At 40.1% G+C, this 19,645-nt stretch overlaps 1 pseudogene; it reads right to left on the bottom strand.

The window, feature by feature from the left end:
- Positions 1–1,085: 1,085 nt before the first annotated feature.
- LOC124003074 lies at positions 1,086–13,999 on the bottom strand (annotated as a pseudogene).
- Positions 14,000–19,645: the final 5,646 nt, after the last annotated feature.

Here is a 19,645-nt window from a genome sequence, read left to right as displayed (position 1 = left end):
AATTCGATTTGATTTGATTTGATTTATTTTGTGTCAAGTAGATACGTATTAAAACTATCTGTTTAAGTTTTGCAGGTAGCCTAAACATTTTTGCAATGCTTTGTGGTAAGTAAATAGATTTATGTGTTGCACCATTTCTTCCCAGTTAATTAATTACATGATAAATTAGAAAAACAGTGCATGTCCTTGATCGCTGAGTACAGTATGACTAACATTTGGTAAAATGCCTGCATGATTAATTGGTAAAACACCTTATCAAACTATTTTTTTTAACATGGCCAAGGAATTGACATGACACTTAGTAGAACAATGGGATGAAGTTGGCAAAGTTAGTTCCTTTCAGAAACAGTTATTTGTTGCAGCATCTGCACTTGGCCTCACACAGGCATGCATACTGTATAACACTAAGAATGTGGTGTGGACGATGAGACTGTAGTGCAAGTTGTGGTATGATGAGGATCTCCCAGTGCCTTTCTTCAGTGTCTTACCTCCTCGTAGTTTTCACCATCAGATAGGTGCAATAGCCACTTCAACCAACCTCATGTGAGCATATTTTCCTGAATGATAGGTTGTGCCGTTAAAATAAGGGGGCAGTAAAATACATCCGAATTATCTTGAGGTTTTAGAGGAGAAATGACTCCCCCCCCCCCCAGACCTACAGATGTCTGATATTTTGACAGAATATTTGTGGGAAAACAAAGGAATACCCGTTTTGTCAAAGCACTGATAAGGACCCCATATTGGCATAGCTCAGCTATACGCTGAAAGGGACACCAGGTGGTCTGTTGTTCACAGGCTGTTATACTGTATATGAAAAGACAAATGCTGAATTTATACATGTGGAGCTAAATTACAAGAAGTCAAAACAATAATAGCTACAGTTTTATTCATCAAATGTCAATACAGCAGCAGGAGCGGTGATAATGCACTGACTAATGTAACTGTGTGACGATGTTTAGGAGGAATACGACATCATCAGGCATGCATTAGTGGTTCAATCAGTGATATCCGAGGAAGAAGGTGTTTGTGTGACACAATTCATTTCAATGAGAAATTATGAAAACAATTGACACGGTATGGATATGGTTTGCAGATTTATTTTTGATTCATGAGAACATTTGACCCAAAAATCATATTGTATGACCTGTTGATAATGTGTCTCATCTGGACTTCGTCCCTCACTCTTCAGCCACATTCCCCTGGAAAAGAATGTGAAAAGAATTTTAAAAAACATCTTGCTTATACTTTACCATAATGGGATTTCTATAGCTTATATATTAACCATTTGCTGCATTGCAATGTATTACAGTATACAGTTGAAGTCGGAAGTAACATACACTTAGGTTGGAGTCATTAAAACTCGTTTTTCAACCACTCCACAAATTCTTTGTTAACAAACTGTCGTTAAATGTATTCGTACCTTGCTACCAATTTCACGGCTCTTGGCTCTCAACTTGTTGACCTGGGACTCAGAGATGTCGGCACGCTCCTGAGCTTCCTCCAGCTCATGCTGCACCTTCCTGTACCTGGACAGGTGAATGTTGGACTGCTCCTCCTGTAGGATTCGCAAATACACATTTGAACAATGATGCTGCATTTTATTTGGCAAAACATGCAAAGTTCAAACTTCTTATGAATTGTTTACCTTATCATCATCATCATCAAAATCTTATAAATAAAGAAGTAATGATCGTACCAAAAGTACAACAGAAACCAACTACACGGTAAAAGGTCTCAGTAAACTTGATTCTTTTACATATCCCATTTTATATTGTGCTTCTGTTTTTACTGCAAGCTGTACCTTAGATACGATTTTATATGTACAAAATAGATTTCCATCTTTTGGATCTTTTCCATCTCCATCTCTTTTTCCATCATTATTTACTCGGCCTATTTATAATATTATAATATATGCCTTTGCGCAGATGCTTTAATCCAAAGCAATTAACAGTCAATCTATAAATTAAGTTTGCTATTAGGTAATAGACCATGTCGCTCGCAACGCGAAGGGTCGTAGGTTTGAATCTTCTGGGGCCACCCATATGTAAAATGTGGCCCCAGAAGATTCAAACCCACGACCCTTCGCATTGCGAGTGACATGGTCTACCGACTGAGCCGCACAGGATCACTACTTTACTTTATCTACAGTCTGCTTTAATTAGTAACAACTTCCTCTGTTACATTATTATTACCTAATACCAAACTTGATTGATTAAGGATTCCTTGAAACAAGTACGTATAAGTACGTAACATATAGTTAGTTATTCATTTGTTTGAACATTTTGAAATAAGTAGCAAAATTCTGTTTTTTATTATGTCACCTTTACTTTAAATATCTGTCATTGAGTATCATACTCACAGCATCCTCAGCCGCTCTCTTGTAGGCCTTCATTTTTAACTGAAGCCTGTCCACCAGATCTTGCAGCCTGCTCACATTTTTATTGTCCTCTTCGGTCTGCACAGTTTACAAGAGATTGACATTTCGATTTCAAATGGTCCAGTGCAGTATACAATATCTTGTTTTTTTATTATCAAGATTCATGGTTGTACCTGGTAGGTGAGCTCCTTGACTCTCCTCTCATATTTACGAACACCTTTAATAGCTTCAGCTCCACGTTTCTGTTCAGCATCAACTTCACTCTCCAGGTCACGGACCTTACATATAGGAGTTCCATTTTTTTATCAGTTAAGGTTTCATATATAATGTAACTTGCTCTAGATCCGTATATGCTGTAATGTATAGTACATACCCTAGCCTCCAGTTTCTGGAGTTGCTTCTTTCCGCCCTTCATGGCCAGATTCTCAGCCTCATCCAGACGGTGCTGCAGGTCCTTCACTGTGACCTCCAGGTTCTTCTTCATCCTCTCCAGGTGAGAGCTGGTGTCCTGCTCCTTCTTCAGCTCCTCAGCCATCATGGCAGCCTGGAATAACATGTTGTGTACATTGATTATATGAACACTTCTGCAGTACTTGTAAAGGGTCAAGTATGTAATACTTGCTGATTGTGTATGTAAATTTAAATGTCCAAACTCATTTTGATTTCATTCTGAGATATTGAAATTATTACTCAAGACAATTCTAATGGATCTGAACAAAATAGATACAGAAGGAAGAAAATGAAACTCACATCAGTAATAGCCTTCTTGGCCTTCTCTTCTGCGTTTCTTGCCTCCTGGACAGTGTCTTCCATTTCACCTTGGACCTGATTAAGGTCAACCTCCAGCTTCTTCTTAGTATTGATGAGGCTGGTATTCTGAATGAATGGGGGGCATTTAATCACATGCCAAAACTTGATTGTACCTCTCCCGATTTGTAACTGAGAGAAAGTTCATATTTTATATGTACCTGAGAGTGCAGCAGTCCAACACGCTCACTGGCATCAACCAGCTCCTGTTCGGCCACTTTGCGGCCTCTCTCTGTCTGCTCCAGGGCAGCCCTCAGTTCCTCAATCTCAGCCATCATCAGGTTATTCCTGCGCTCCACCATGGCTACTTGTTCCTTCATGTCATCTGCGACGCGGATGGCGTCATCAAGTTGCAGTTGGGCATCCTGAGGTTTAGAGGAAAATGTATTCTAACATAATCTAAAAGAGAAAGAACAATTCATTTGGGACTCCATACAAAAATAAAGTATATATACCTTGAGTGCTCCCTGGACGTTCCTCAGCTGTTTCTGGGCTTCAGCAGCCTGGCGGTTGGCATGGCTCAGCTGAATCTCCATCTCATTGAGGTCTCCCTCCATCTTCTTCTTGACTCTCATGGCATCATTCCTGCTTCTGATCTCAGAGTCCAGAGTGCTCTGCATGGAGTCCATCATCCTCTGGCTGTTCCTCTTGATTTGCTCTGTCTCCTCATCCTTCTCTGCCAGCCTCCTGTCAACTTCACCTTTGATCTGGTTGAGCTCCAGCTGTATACGAAGAATCTTGGATTCTTCATGTTCCAGTGTGCCCTAAATAATAGAATTGAACAATGACCAAAGTAATGTAGGGATCTAGGTATGACATGTATATCATCATGATGACTTTGTTGACATAACAACTCTTGTGGGGTCTACCTCTGCTTCCTCTAGCGCAGCCTGGATTTCTGCCTTCTCATTCTCCACTGTCTTCTTTGCCTTATCCAGCTCATGGATGCTCTTTCCAGACTCACTGACCAGTTCCGTCAGGTCAGAGATCTCATCTATTGAAATGAAAAGGGGAGGTAAATTAACAACATTGTAGATTTGTATCCACACAGCATGAACGGTGCACTGACATGTTTTGTTGTCGTTATTTTTATTTCCCCATACGTTGCAGGTTCTTGTTCTCCCTCTTCAGTGTCTCCAGGTGGTCCAAACATTCTTCATAGGAGTTCTTCATCTTGAACAGCTCGGTGCTGAGAGAGCGGGCCTCTTTCAGAGACCCCTCTAGCTCTGCTTGGCCCTCCTCATACTTCTGCTTCCACTCGGTCAGAACCTGGGAAAACAGTTAAGTAAATTAATACACAAGATTAAATGCATAGATTTTACTGTATTTCATTCACATCTTTGTCAAAACATTACCTTGTCAAAGTTCCTCTGCTTCTTGTCAAGCTGGGCAGCTGAAGCATTAGCTCGCTCCACATCAATCATGAGATCCTCCACTTCACCCAGGAGTCTCTGCTTGGTCTTCTCCAGAGAAGCACACTTGGCGTTTGTTGCTTCAACAGCCTCCTGTGCATCTTGCAGACGCTGGGTAAGCTTTTTCCTGTCAAAAGAAAAAAACTCAGATTTTAGCTATTGTAGGTACTTTGGTGAGTATGAAGAGTGGTAGAATGTTTTTCAATTACTTGGCATCCTCAAGCTCCTCAGTGCGCTGAATGGCATCAATTTCATATCTGGATCTCCACTGAGCCACCTCACTGTTGGCCTTGGACAATGCCCGCTGCAGTTCAGCCTTGGCCTCCTGCTCCTCCTCATACTGCTCCCGAAGCAGATCACAGTCATGGCGGGCTGACTGCAGACCATGGGCTAGGGCATTTTTGGCCTAATGGTCAACAGTACGGGGGGGGGGGGGAGTCAAATTGAGCACTTAAGCCAAATATAACATTTATATGAATCACAAAAATGCAGTATAGTAGAAGATGGCATTGAACCTTCACTTCCTCTTCAATCTGCCTTTTGACATCCTCAATCTGCTGTGTGAAAGTCTGCTTGGCCCTGGTCAACTGGGAAACAAGAGATTCTTTCTCCTCCATCTGACGACCAAGTTCACCTGATCGAGACAGAGAAAGTTGGAAGTTAGCTTTTTTGGTATTATGGAAAACAAACAGAAATACAATCTTTTCATTTTAAACTCACCATTCTCAGTCAGAAGCCTTGCTCTCTGAACATTTATGTCATTAAGTTGGCGGACATGCCCATCATTCTTTGTCTTCAATTCACTCAGTTGATCCTCAAGGCTTCGGCACATTTTCTCTAGATTACCCTATAAACAATGTTCAACAGGTTATCGAGCAATTTTTCATGCTTTTTGACAAGTGTATTTATGTATTTTTTATATATATATTCTGGCAACTACATCATCTCCCACCTTTGCCTTGGCGATAGCTTCCATGTTGCTGGAGAGGTCATCACTCTCCATTTTGAATTCACTCTTCTCCTTCTCCAGCTTCTGCTTGACACGCTGGAGGTTGTCTATTTGTTCTCCCAGTTCTGCCACAGTGTCGGCCTGCTTCCTACGGAGTGCAGCAGCCGTGGCCTCATGCTGCAGGGTGGACTCTTCAAGATCACGACGCAGCTTCTGGAACTCAGCCTCACGCTTCTTGCTCATCTCAATCTGGACAGATGTTGCACCTCCAGCTTCTTCAAGCCTCTCACTGATCTCCTCAAGTTCCCTGGAGAGATCAGACCTCTGCTTCTCAACCTTGGCCCGTGCAGCACGTTCAGCCTCAATCTCCTCTTCCAGCTCTTCAATACGGGCCTGAAATATATAATGTATTTAAATGTTTATTTGCTTAAAACATGCCATTCGGAAGATAGTGAATCTATCCCATGAATCTTATTCAGTGTGGTATGTTGAACCGACAGTTCACCTGGAGTTCTTTGATTTTCTTCTGAAGCTGAGCACCCAATGCCTGTTCATCTTCAATTGTGCTGAGAAGTTGGCTTGTCTCAAAGTCCTTCCTGTTTGAAATAAAACATATATATTAAAAGATGTTTCAGGTGATCAGTTCTGAGAGAATGGTTCAACAACTGTTTATATTTTAAATGTACTTCTTGATCTTCTCATCAGACTGCTGCTTGTCATTCTCCAGGTCCATCAAGGACTCCAGGGCCAGTTTCAGATCTCCTTCAAGCTTCCTCTTGGCTCTCTCAAGGTCCATGCGGACCTTCTTTTCTTGCTCAAGGGAACCCTCCAACTAGACCACACAAGAACAGTTTCACAATATTTGGTTAACTGTTCATTTATTGTATTTCCTGTGATGGTCATATTAAGCTGTTTTACGGTTGTCACATCTCTTACATCATCAACTTGCTGTTCAAGCTTGGTCTTGGCTTTGGTCAGATTGTTGACTTTGTCTTCCTCAGCCTGGAGATCATCAAGGACTTGCTGGTGCGCCTCTTGGAGGGCTTTCTTCTCCTTCGTCAACTTGATAAGGCTCTCATCTTGAGAAGACATCTCCTCTGTCAGGTTTTTAACCTAAATTGAATCATTGAATCTCAAATCATCAATGCTCTGTCTTTTACATTTAAAATGAATGCAAAAATTCATGGCTTATAATAAATGGTAAACCTTATTTTCAGTGGCATGTTTCTCCTTTTCCACTTTGGCCAAGGTGAGCTCCAAGTCATCAATGTCTTTCTTTAGTTCAGAGCACTCGTCCTCCAGTTTCCTTTTCTTGGCAGTCAGTTCAGCATTGAGCTCCTCCTCATCCTCCAGCCGCTCAAATGTCTCTTTGAGTTTGGCTTCCATCTGGATCTTACTCTTGATGAGTCCCTCACATCTTTCCTCAGTATCACAGAGAGTATTTTCTTCCTACAACAGGCACAACATAAATGAGGCAACAACACTGGAAGTCAAAGGCCAATAAAATGATGTGAACAAGAATTGTATTAAACAGGCAATTTATTAACTTACCGCTGCTATCTGTAGCTGCAGATCATTATTTTCCTGCAACAGAGAAACTATCTTCTCCTCAAGCCCTTTTATCTTGGCCAACGCCTTGGCCAGATCCTCCTTCATTTTCTCAAAGTTTTCCTTCATTGCAGCCATCTCTTTTTCAGTTTCTGCTGATTTTAAAAGAGGCTTGATCTTGAAGTACAGCTTCATCCATGGCCAGTGTTTCACGTTCATAAATGAGCGGATGTTGTATTGGATGGAGTAAATTGCTTCTCTGTAAATAATAATCATAAAATAAATAGTTTTTTTTGGGGGGGGGGATTCTCTTCACTGGCTCAATAACATGTACTCTTTAAAATGTGTAGTGTAGCTACCGTCTCGCCATCATCTTGACAAACTCTTTCCTCATGACGTAACCTCTGCACAGGGCCTGAGTCATGGTCACCAGAGTAACCAGTTTCTCATCTCGCATCTCCTCCAGAGTACCCAACAGACCAGCTTTGAAGAACACCTATAGGAATATGTATCTTGATTATATTTATAGAAAATAAAGAACTAGTTGTTGTTTTTTTTTGATGGAGCTCAACGTTTTTTTTTTTTTTTTTTTTGGTGGGAAAAGTGATGGTGCTGTCTATTGCGCTACCTTGGTGTGCCCAAACTTGTACTGACTCTTGTCCACATCTATTGATCCCAGGAGCTTCTCTGAAGCCTTCTTGTTGTCAATAAATTGTCCATCAGGGATGACACTTGCATTCAATACTTTGTATCTGAAATGATGATTAAAGGAGATGTAAAAAAATACATCACCAAATAAATGTGTATTTGATGTGATCATGTCTATGAAAGAAGTACTTGAAAATCTTGTTGGCATTTTCCCTTAATGAACATGAATTACCTCTGCTTGAAGTCACCATATTGGATTCTGCTGGGGAAGCCCTTTCTGCAGATTCTGATGCCTTCCAGTACACCATTACACCTCAGCTGGTGGATGACCAGGAAGTTCTCCATCAGACCTAACGGCAAGAAAGTAGCATGTTCTACGACTGTCCTAAGTTAACCAGTACAACAAAGGAGCCTTATTTTCTCAGAATCTTTATAAATGTGTATTAAAATACTTGACAATGAGCCCAGACCTGGTGTCTTTGATTCATTGGGAATCAAACAGCGCACAAAGTGAGGATGGGTACTCCTCAAGTTGGTCATCAGCTTGCCCAAATTCTCCTGTGGGATTGGAGAATGTGTGAGTTGTGAGATTCTATAATAAACAAAGTTGTGTTTGACACTTTTACATTTCAAGCCACATTCTGTAAGATGTCCAGTCATTTCAATTAATGAAATATACCTATGGAGTTTAAAGAATATCAACTATGAACAACTTAAAGAGATGTTATACAGTACACCTGTTTTACCTTATCATAACCAAACAAATGAAATACAAGATGATAATGACCAACTAGCCCCCAAAATGTTCATTTGACAAAGTATTGCACTGTAGTGCATCATCATAATAAAGGATAATATACATTTAGATACCCTGAACAGAGCAGACACAGTCTGGAAGGAACCACCCTTCTTCTTCTTGCCTCCTCCTCCTCGTGCTGCATCTGTTTACAAATGTGTTAGGCCAGTTATATTACAATTAGACTTTTACATGATTTCACTGACTGAACACTAATATTGACTCACAAATGTACATTATATACAGTGGGTCATTAAATAATACTGTATATATAATCATAAATAAATCCAGTGTACTGAGATTTCCAGTAATACCAATGCCATCAGTTTAACTCAAATGACCACTTCAACCGCAATGCTTTTATAATCATAAACTATATAACAAGGGAAGGGGTAGATATAGTCTCATCTTGTAGTATGAGCAATTCTAGATAATATGGGATGTACCGTCTGCTTGTGAAGCTGCTGCTCCTACATACAGCATAGCCAACAGTTTGACTGAGGACTTCTGGTACAGTTGCACAACGGAGTCATTCAGGGGGTCCTTGTTCTTGTCCAGCCAACCTGTGACATTGTAGTCCACAGTACCGGCATAGTGCACCAGGGCAAAGTGGGCCTCCGCCTTGCCCTTCCCAGGTTTAGGCTTCTCAAACGCTTTGGTTTTACCAATATGCTGGTCATACAGCTTGCTCTTGAAGGTAGTGTCTGAAGCCTTGGGGAACATGCACTCCTCTTCAAGGATGGAGAAGATGCCCATTGGCTGTGGGTGACAAGATGTGAAATATTAAACTGTTAAGCAGACATGCCTTTCATTGTATTGTCTGCTTTCTTAAGATTTCACCTACCTTCTCAATAAGCTCAATGCAGGCAGCCAAGTCCATCCCAAAGTCAATGAACTCCCATTCAATTCCCTCTTTCTTGTACTCCTCTTGCTCCAGTACAAACATGTGGTGGTTGAAGAACTGTTGCAGTTTCTCATTGGTGAAGTTGATGCAAAGTTGCTCCAAGCTGTTGTACTAATGTTTAAATACAGAAACGTTGAAAGTCAAGAGTTACCCAACATGACTGCTAGTTCATATTTTGATCAGTAGATATTGTACAGGCATAATGTCTACTCTTGGTTAAATTGTTTTCAAGCAGCAGGATAAGCTGAACAGCAACATGCTGAATTTACGGTATACAAATACTCACATCAAAGATTTCAAATCCAGCGATGTCCAGCACACCAATGAAGAATTGTCTGGCCTGCTTTGTGTCTAACATCTCATTGATACGGACGACCATCCACAAGAACATTTTCTCATAGACTGATTTACAGAGGGCCATAGTTGAATTGTTCACCTACAGAAAAAAACATGTTTGTTTTTATCCTGCATAAAATTCACGTTCTTTTTACTTTTTGCAAATCTCCCTTGTGAACAATAATTGAGAAGAGTCTAAAAGATTCTACCTGTGGTACAGTCTGCCCCTTGGTCACCATCTCATTCCCGACCTTCACTCTGGGGTAGCACAGAGCTTTGAGCAAGTCAGCGGAGTTCAGGCCCATGAGGTAGGAGATTTTATCAGCCTCTGGTTAGGAGAGAAAATGTTATGCTCTTTAAACATTCTTTTTTAGATACATTGCTTAAACCTGTAAATTAGGCTATTTAAATTGGGCTGGAAGAACCTAGAAAATGAACCGTGACCATTTCAAAGGCTTCCAACAGTTGAGTACAGTTGATATGGCAAGAGATAAGGTAGGTTAGTTGTCCATTGAATTTTCTAATTTTATTCTGATATTTACCCTCAGTGCCATCAGGCTCGGCCTGCTCCTCACGCTGCTTCTGCTTGAACTTCATTGCCCCATGATGCATCACAGAACCAGTCAGCTTGTAGATGCCAATCTTCTCCTCAGCAGTGAAGCCTAAAATGTCAATGGCCGTCTATGGAGATTTTAAGAAATGTTTGATTCATGTTTTCAGTAACACAATGATACAGATTGTTAAAATGTTCTCTGGAAAAGTTTTAGGGAATCTTGATGGAATGCAATGTAACTGACTGTCATGCTTTATTAAAATATAAGCTACGATATCAGTTAACATGTGTTTTCGAAGGCATACAGTCATTATACAAGTTGCTTTTTATCTACTTTTTAGACATGTTCATGTTTTTTAGAGAAACGTTGGCTTCTAATATTCTGTTACATCATGCAATGATGTTTTTCCTACATTTGTAGTTTAAAAAAAAACTTACATCGGTGGCGATGAACTCTTCTGTATCATCAATACTCTTGACAGCGATTTCACCGTGACTGATTATGGGATAGTCATAGGGGTTGGTGGTGATCAGAAGTGCCTCTGGAATACAATAATGAATACAATAATTAGAAAAAACTATTTTGCACAGTTACTATTACGAATGTATAATGTATTTACTGTTGACCTTATTTATTCCATGTCATATTTCTGTATTTGTCTCTCACCCAGCAATTGTGGCTGGTGTCCAGTCATGAGCTGATAGAAGATGTGGTAGCTTCTCTCAGCGGACAGCTGGAATGTCACTCTAGACTTCTCCAGCAGATCTGTAGCATATGTGTTTGTATGAGCAGGAGTCTTTTACACTTGTCAATCACAACTGGATAAAGATACACTGATCATGAAGCACTTACATGTTTCAATATCAGCAGAGGCCAACTTTCCAGTTGTTCCAAAATGGATTCTGATGAACTTACCCTAAAAGGTTCATCAGATATCCATCAGTATACAACCCTTCGAAACCAAGAAAGCTCACAAATTCAAAAATGCATTTCTTTTATACTTACAAAGCGTGAGGAGTTGTCATTTCTCACAGTCTTGGCATTACCATAAGCCTCCAGTAGGGGGTTGGCTGCAATGATTTGATCCTCTAGCGACCCCTAGAGATGTCATCACATTTAGTCATGTTTTGATGATGCATACATACTGGATCTTTGATGCATACAACCCCTTTATACTAGATATGTTAGGCTACAGTAATGTTTCTGACCTTTATTTTCCCAGAAGTAGCAGCCCCTGTTTGTTCCTTCTTTCCCCCAGCCACTGCGATGCGATTGTCGCAAAGTACTGGATGACACGTTTGGTGTTCACAGTCTTTCCTGCACCAGATTCTCCACTGTGGGTAGACAGAGATTAGTTAAACTCCTATCATTCTTCTTTTCAATAATCTCACATACTTTCTTTTTTTTTACTAAACCGCAATATTCCTTACTGAACATCCATCAGTGAGCAAGTTGATTGTGTTTTTTAACCATAATCTTACCCTCATTTTCTCATTGATTTGGACTTACGTGATCAGAATTGACTGGTTCTCATGGTCTGAAAACGGAAAGGCATGTGTGAATAAGTTACAAACATATTGTGCAATTCTGTACATTAAGTCATTTTAGTAGCATGGGTATTTGTGTACCAGTGAGCATGAACTGATAGGCATTATCAGAGATGGAGAAGATGTGGGGTGGGGCTTCAATTCTCTTTTTGCCTCTGTAAGCATTCACAACTACAGAGTCGTACACTGGGAGCCACTTGTAGGGGTTCACAGTGACGCAGAACAGCCCAGAGTAGGTCTGTAATAGAAGGGAATAATGTTTGTTAGCATTTCAACTCTCCATTGATTCATGTCTTGACCGCTAGATTATCTTTCATTTAAGCTCACGTAGATCATCCATGCTGCGTAACGCTCTTTGAGGTTATACAACACCGTGGCCTCATTGAGGTGGGTCATCATGGCCATGTCCTCAATTTTATCGTACTTTGGAGGGTTCATGGGGTGGATATCATCCTCCTTCACAGTGAGAACCTATGACAGGAATAACATTTTGTAAATGACTGGTTACTCAAACAATTAGATGATGGTTTTAATGAACTCATATCACAGTTTAGAGCTTCGAAAACAGCATAGCCATCACCGCATTAGAATATGTCAATAAAATATTTTTCACTGTCCTATTTTCCGTCCTACAGAATTCTCACTGTTGTTGACGTCTACTTACTTTGTTACACAGTGTTTTGACAGTGGCTTTTCCACCCTCTCTACTCTGGAGAACCCCTTTGAGGTACATCTCTTTGGGCTCAACCACAAAGAAAGCTGATTTGGCATCAAAGGGAGCGGCCTGGGCTGCAATCCTCTCTCTTTCCGGCTTTCGGAGGTAGATGGCCGCCGGGCCAAATGCCGCCATCTCTGCGTCCGTGCTCATGATTACCCTCTGCCAAGAAAAGACAGAGTTGCTTTATCTACAATGACAAATACCAATGCTAATCATTATCTTCCACAAACAAGAATCTGAATGATTTTTTAGATCTTGGTGATAATGTCCCATGTTCTTACTTACACTTATTTCTCTGAAAACCTTTACTAAATGTAATTAACTCTTTATACAATTGTATCAATAATATCGAGTTAAGCATCTTCCTTTGACTTATCTTGGTAAAGGCTATATTTTGTATTAAACAATTGAAGTGCTCCCCAGTCAGTGTTTCCCCATACTAACATTGTACATGCCAGATACAGTGAACACAATGTACCTCTTTTTTTTGCCCAAGTTCGTAGGATGTTGCTGGGACCAGGTTGGTAAGATGTCGATACTTGAAAAGAAAGAGTTTTGTCAGTTTCCATAACGTTATTATATATGTAATTTAAAGCACTTGTCTTTCCCTACGAGCACTGACTTTGCTGATAAGTACTTTGTGGACGGAAAATGTACCTGATATGATTGTGATGTGTTGTTGTCTCACCTAGCTATCTTTAGATGAATGCACTAACTGTAAGTCACTCTGCAAAAGAGCGTCTGCTAAATGACAAACGTGTAAAATGTAAATATACACAACTGAAGCTAGTACAAAATGAGTCATCTGTGATTGCAAGAGTTTTTTCCATAAGTAAACCAGACAAGAATGTATCTCTAAAGGAGCAAATAAGCATCTCTCTGGTCACTAGTAAATCGTTGTGAAAGCTGTGGCACTTACTCACCTTTGCTGGGTGGCCTTCAGTCAGTCCAAGGGTGGTCATAGATGGCTTCTTTTATAGAGAGATTTGTGTTCACTGAGCAGAAGCAGCCCACCCTTTTGGGACGTGTACTTTTTCTTTATTTGGTCATGTACGTCTGCCCCTTCTCACTTCAGCATCCTTACTTGTTGTGTCACTGTTTATATGGGAACTAATAGTATTAACAGCGTTGTCTAGAACCTGTGCAACATAAGCTAATTATATTCATAAATCATTTTGGTTACAATTGTAAGCCTGTCCTCTAACGATGCATGGTATGATGAATGGGATTTGCTAAGAGGGTGTTGTGGAGGATATCTGAAGGTCTTTGCATGTGTCAAAACTGGTCAAATTGGTGCAGACTGTCATTTGTCTCACCCTCGTCTTTAGTGACACGACAGTGTTGAATTGTAATCATGTTAAAATGTTTTACGAAACATCACAGTGGATAGGAGAAGGAGAGATGCCAAAAGGTCTGTCATCTCAGCTGTGGTTGTTTTGTCTCTCGCCGACAGTAAGAGTGGTGCCACAAGTTAAGTGCCGTAACAGCCGGAGGTTTGTTCACTTAAATTGAATAGTTGACGGTATTTGAAAAGATGGGATTGTGCATATCTGATAACAAAATAAGAATCTTGATTTGTTTTTCCAGTTCATTGTGTATAAAGTACCTTGAATCAAATACGCGTCTCCAATAAGTAGTAGTTTTCACTGGGTATAAACGGAATGCCCAAAGGATCATCACACACTGACCTTTACGGAAGACATTGTTCCAAAGGTCTCCTGAGATCATCTGATGCCAGTTATGCTCTCATACGATACGCTATGTCCAAATGGGGACAGTGTCTTAAGTATTCTTTAGTGGTCCCACATGCGATAAAGTTGCAATAGAAATGTGATACACAATATCTTTGGCTTCCCCTTAGGTTCTTATTAGGACTTAAAATAAATATAGCCTCTAGCTCATTCATGCAGACACTTTTGAGATTGTTGACAATTTAACTCTAGAGAACCCTAATGTAGGCTCACACTCTTCAATTATTTTTTACTTTTATTTCTTATTCATATATTTTTTTAGGTATTTTTTAATATTTTTTTTAAAAACTGCATTGTTGGTTAGGCCTTGTAAGTAAGCATTTCACTGTAAGGTCTACCTACACCTGTTGTATTCGGCGCACGTAACAAATGAAATGGAATTTGATACGCTCAGATTACTCTGTAGCCACTTCAGGTTCAGAAAAATATACATTTTTGTTTTTATAGATATTGTCATTCAAACAATTCACTTTTGTAAAATGTGAATATACACTGAGTATACCAAACATTAGGAACACCTACTACCATACTCCGTTCAAAGGCACTTCAATCTTTTGTCTTGCCCATTCACCCTCTGAATGGCACACATACACAATCCATGTCTCAATTGTCTCAAGGCTTAAAAAGCCTTGTTTAACCTGTCTCCTCCCCTTCATCTACACTGATTGAAGTGGATTTAACAGGTGACATCAATAAGGTATAATTGCTTTCACCTGGATTCAGCTGGTCAGTCTCTGTCATGGAAAGAACAGGTGTTCTTAATGTTTTGTATGATTCATTTATTTACCTTGACACTTGGAAGGAGGCACTTATTTCAATTATTGTTTTTGATTGATTGATTTATGTTCATAGCGGTGTGCAGATGAACCTGTATTTGTGATTATAGAACACATATCTATTATATATTTCATTGGAATGTTATTTGCACTGTAAGCACATTAATCAAAGTGCATGCCTTTTGAAAAGAGTTTTTAAAGGGCAGAGTTTACATACTGCTAATACATAGCAATGATTATGATAAAAATGTAACGTCTTAATTATTTGATAATAAAACATATTGATTATTTATTAGCTTATTAATACAGGCCTAACATGATTCAAATACATGAGGTATTATTAACATGTCAAACATAATATAGTATTCGCATTTTCTACTACAAACACATACCTGTCCAGAATAAGAAGAAAAAGTATTAGCTAACACTGTGTTTACAGTGTGTCCATTGTTATATTGACCTTATGACAAAGCTATTCAAACATGCCAGAGGTCATATGGCAGCTAAAGCCAGCAGCTGATATTTCTTACATTATGAAATCTGTCAGCTCAAAGCAGCCTTAGCCCACAGCTGCAGTCGCCAGTGTGTGTGTGTGTGTGTGTGTGTGTGTGTGTGCGCGTGTGGGGGAGTTGTGGCAGTGAGAGAGAAAGCACGGTACAGACTCCAAGGTTGGGTAGTTTATGCTATTTGCTCTTCTTTCTGCAGGTAAATGCTAACATGTGGGGAGAAAGGTTTTTGGTGCTGAAGACATTAAGACCTGGTGAGTGAATGAATCAAACATAACCATATTGGTCAACAGTGTAGATATCAAGCCAGATGAAATAAAACGATTCTCAGGAGTGAACATGGGGCGTTGTAAATTCTCGATTGGGGTTTACAAATTCGACTTGAATAGTTTATTACAGCAATATAAGCCTTAGACACTTCTGTGGATTTAGATCAAGGACTGTTAGCAGGTCAAAGACCTATTTTGAGCAAGTGGTGAACCATGTTTTCTTTGCACATTAGCTACTTTGTAATCATTTCATATGTGGCCAACAGGGAATCACATGGACTCATGGCGGGCTAAATTTGTCTTCTGAGTAATATTAGGTGTGGCATTATGATTAAGACTTAATGTTCAGAAGATTTCATAGATCCGTGCGAGCCCCAAGGAGTGCTATTTTTATTTAGCCATTTAAAATACTTCATATGCAATTATAGTGTTTCGTGGCGTGAGATGTACAAAACATAATAGTTAAGGTGTTGCTTCAGTGGTCATTGGTCATTCAAGACACCTCTCTTTTCAAAATGTTATATTGTTCAAGTCAACAATATAGTATAGTAACAATATGCTGACCAAGGCTTATCACAGCTGTCACGTGTTTGCATGCAATCTAGAAGAAGAATTGAGTCATGTGATTTGAATTGTTTTTGTGTTCTAGGTGGCCGCTCACGGTAGGTGAATGCAGTCCGGAGGTGTGGTGGAGCCCAGGTTTTTCTAGGGCTTGTAGGGCTTTGTTTTGGTGAGTACATGGCTAATGGAGGTTATTTAAGATTAAATTGAAGTCTTAACAAAATGGACCTTCCAGGCTGCACCAGTTCCCGTGACACTTTGTTTTCCTTGTTTTGGTTTGTATGATGATTTTAACTAGCATGGTTTTAGAGTAAACGTAAAATAAATTATATTTACTATATGTAAAACAAAGCAATTGAATGGAAATTAGAAACTGGAATGTGTTTGAAATGGAAAATGATGCCTTAAAATAAATGTAAGAAACATTCCCTTCGTTGTCTGCCTCTGCTTCACTCTGCCTGCTCAACCCAGACCTAGAACCTGTCACCTTACACCTTGTGATACAGTGCTTTCAAAAAGTATTCAGACCCCTTGACTTGTTCCACATTTTGTACGTTACAGCCTTATTCTATAATGGATGTAATAAATAAATACAAATCCTCAGCAATCTGTACATAATACCTTATAATGACAAAGTGAAAACAGTTGTTTTTGACAATTTAGTAAATGTATTAAAATTAATAAACAGAAATACCTTATTTACATAAGTATTCAGACCCTTTGCCATGAGACTCGAAATTGAGCTCAGGTGCATACTGTTTCGATTTATCATCCTTGAGATGTTTCTACAATTTAATTGGAGTCCATCTGTGGTAAATTCAATTGATTGGACATGATATGGAAAGCACACACCTGTCTATATAAGGTCCTACAGTTGAAAGTGCATGTCAGAGCCAATACAAAGCCATGAGGCCGAAGGAATTGTCCGTAGAGCTCTGAGACAGGTTTGTGTCGAGACACAGACGTGGAGAGGAGTACCAAAACATTTTTGCAGCATTGAAGGTCCCCAAGAACACAGTGGCCTCCATCATTCTTAAATGGAAGAAGTTTGGAACCACCAAGGCTCTTCCTAGAGCTGGCTGCCTGGCCAAACTGAGCAATCGGGGGAAAGGGCCTTGGTCAGGGAGGTGACCAAGAACCCAATGGTTACTCTGAAAGAGCTCTAGAGTTCCTCTGTGGGAGAAACTTCTAGAAGGACAACCAACTCTGCAGCACTCCACCAATCAGACCTTTATGGTAGAGTGACCAGACGGAAGTCACTCCTCAGTAAAAGGCACATGACAGCCTACTTGGAGTTTGCAAAAAGGCACCTAAAGACTCTCAGACCATGAGAAACAAGACTCTCTGCTCCAATGAAACCAAGATTGAACTCTTTGGCCTGAATCCCAAGCACCACGTCTGGGGGAAACCTGGCACCATCCCTACAGTGAAGCATGGTGGTGACAGCATCATGCTGTGGGGATGTTTTTCAGCAGCAGGGACTGGGAGACTAGTCAGGATCGTGGGAAAGATGAACCGAGTAAAGTACAGAGAGATCCTTGATGAAAACCTGCTCCAGAGTGCTCAGGACCTCAGACTGGGGCGAAGGTTCACCTTCCAACAGGACAACGACCTTAAGTGCACAGCCAAGACACACAGCCAACGCATGAGTGGCTTCGGGACAAGTCTCTGAATGTCCTTGAGTGGCCCAGCTAGAGCCCAGATAGAAAATATCTGTGTCGTGTCTTTGGCTATGCCGGATTACGTGATATGACATGCTATTCTATAAAATAATTTCTCTGTAATAAATATCACCTGATTGAGCTAATCTTGTAAATGTAATTAACTAGAGAGTCGGGCACCACAAAATAATATTTATAGAGCTGTTATCTTCCGAATAAACTCTTAAAGACCTAGTAATATTTTACATCAATAGCAGTCAATATCAATCGTCACCTTAATTCAGTCTCATCTGAAAGTTGTAAATTATTTTATCTGCACGAACCCTGGCTAACAAGTTGAATCAGCAATACAAAATTGGGTTTAATTATTTATTTACTAAATACCTAACTAATCACACATAATTACACACACACAATTAATCAGAACTTGATTACAAATTACGTCATAAAGGAAAATGAAGGGGCTGGGTTTGAGTGAAAGAGCGGGAAGACTGAGGAACAAAGGGAAGAAGCTGTGCTATCGTAAATACAGTATCTTATGCATTCTAAATTACTGCCTATTTGGAAAAGGAAAATGCAATAAATATTTACTCCGAGCTGCGCTTTGGTAGGTTGGTGGTAGATGGAAGGCCGTGTTGCCCAACCGAGTCGTTTGAAGAATGTCTCTGGTGGTCATATGGATACGTTGTAGTAACGTCGTTATGTGGTAGACGGGATACTCTGTCTGTTCCTTCCTAACCTGTGTTTGCAGCTGCGGTTGCTAACTCAACGGCTAGGAGGTATCACTTCTGTAGTGAATAAGAGTTCAAAGTTCATACCATTCGCAACCAAAGCTCACGCTAATGTTGGCTTCGTTCTGTAGTTATTATCTGAACCATTCTGAAATAGGACTGTCTTCCTACATCCCCGGAACGATAGTTCTATTGTCGTCAAGGGCTTATATAGGAAGGGAGAGGAGGGTGTGTTTGAAAAGCTTTATAGCCCATGTCCGTTCACAGAGCGGGCCACTGATTGAGCAGCCCTATCTTATGAAAACTCAAATCTCACATTTTTAGAAGCTAAAATCACATTTCATCCCATCACAAATAATTTCATATTCAAACATTTACATTGAACAACAATTCCATGTGAATCCGATAACTCTGATGTGTAGACTTTCCACTGTAGAGTTTATGTCATCTTATCATTGATGAGAATGTCTCAGATGACAACCGAACTGACATCATATTCATTAAGTACCACCGCATATGTTGAATTGTTCGGATTTCCAGAATATAGTTCATTTTCCCCCACCTACTGATGTTCCCAGAATCTCTATGTTAACCAAGGGTTTTGCAAATGTAACCTCAGTAGGGTAGAGAGAGGAAAACGGGGGGAAGAGGTATTTATGACTGTCATAAACCTACCTCCCAGGCCAACATCATGACACTGGAGAGACCTGAAAATAGCTGTGCCTTGATGCTCCCCATGCAACCTGACAGAGTTTGAGAGGATCTGCAGAGAAGAATGGGAGAAACTCCCCAAA

Source organism: Oncorhynchus gorbuscha, linkage group LG18 (genome assembly GCF_021184085.1).
Source record: "Oncorhynchus gorbuscha isolate QuinsamMale2020 ecotype Even-year linkage group LG18, OgorEven_v1.0, whole genome shotgun sequence".
Taxonomy (NCBI): domain Eukaryota; kingdom Metazoa; phylum Chordata; class Actinopteri; order Salmoniformes; family Salmonidae; genus Oncorhynchus; species Oncorhynchus gorbuscha.
The sequence above is the reverse complement of the archived record's forward strand: the minus strand, read 5'-3'. Positions and strand labels throughout refer to the sequence as shown.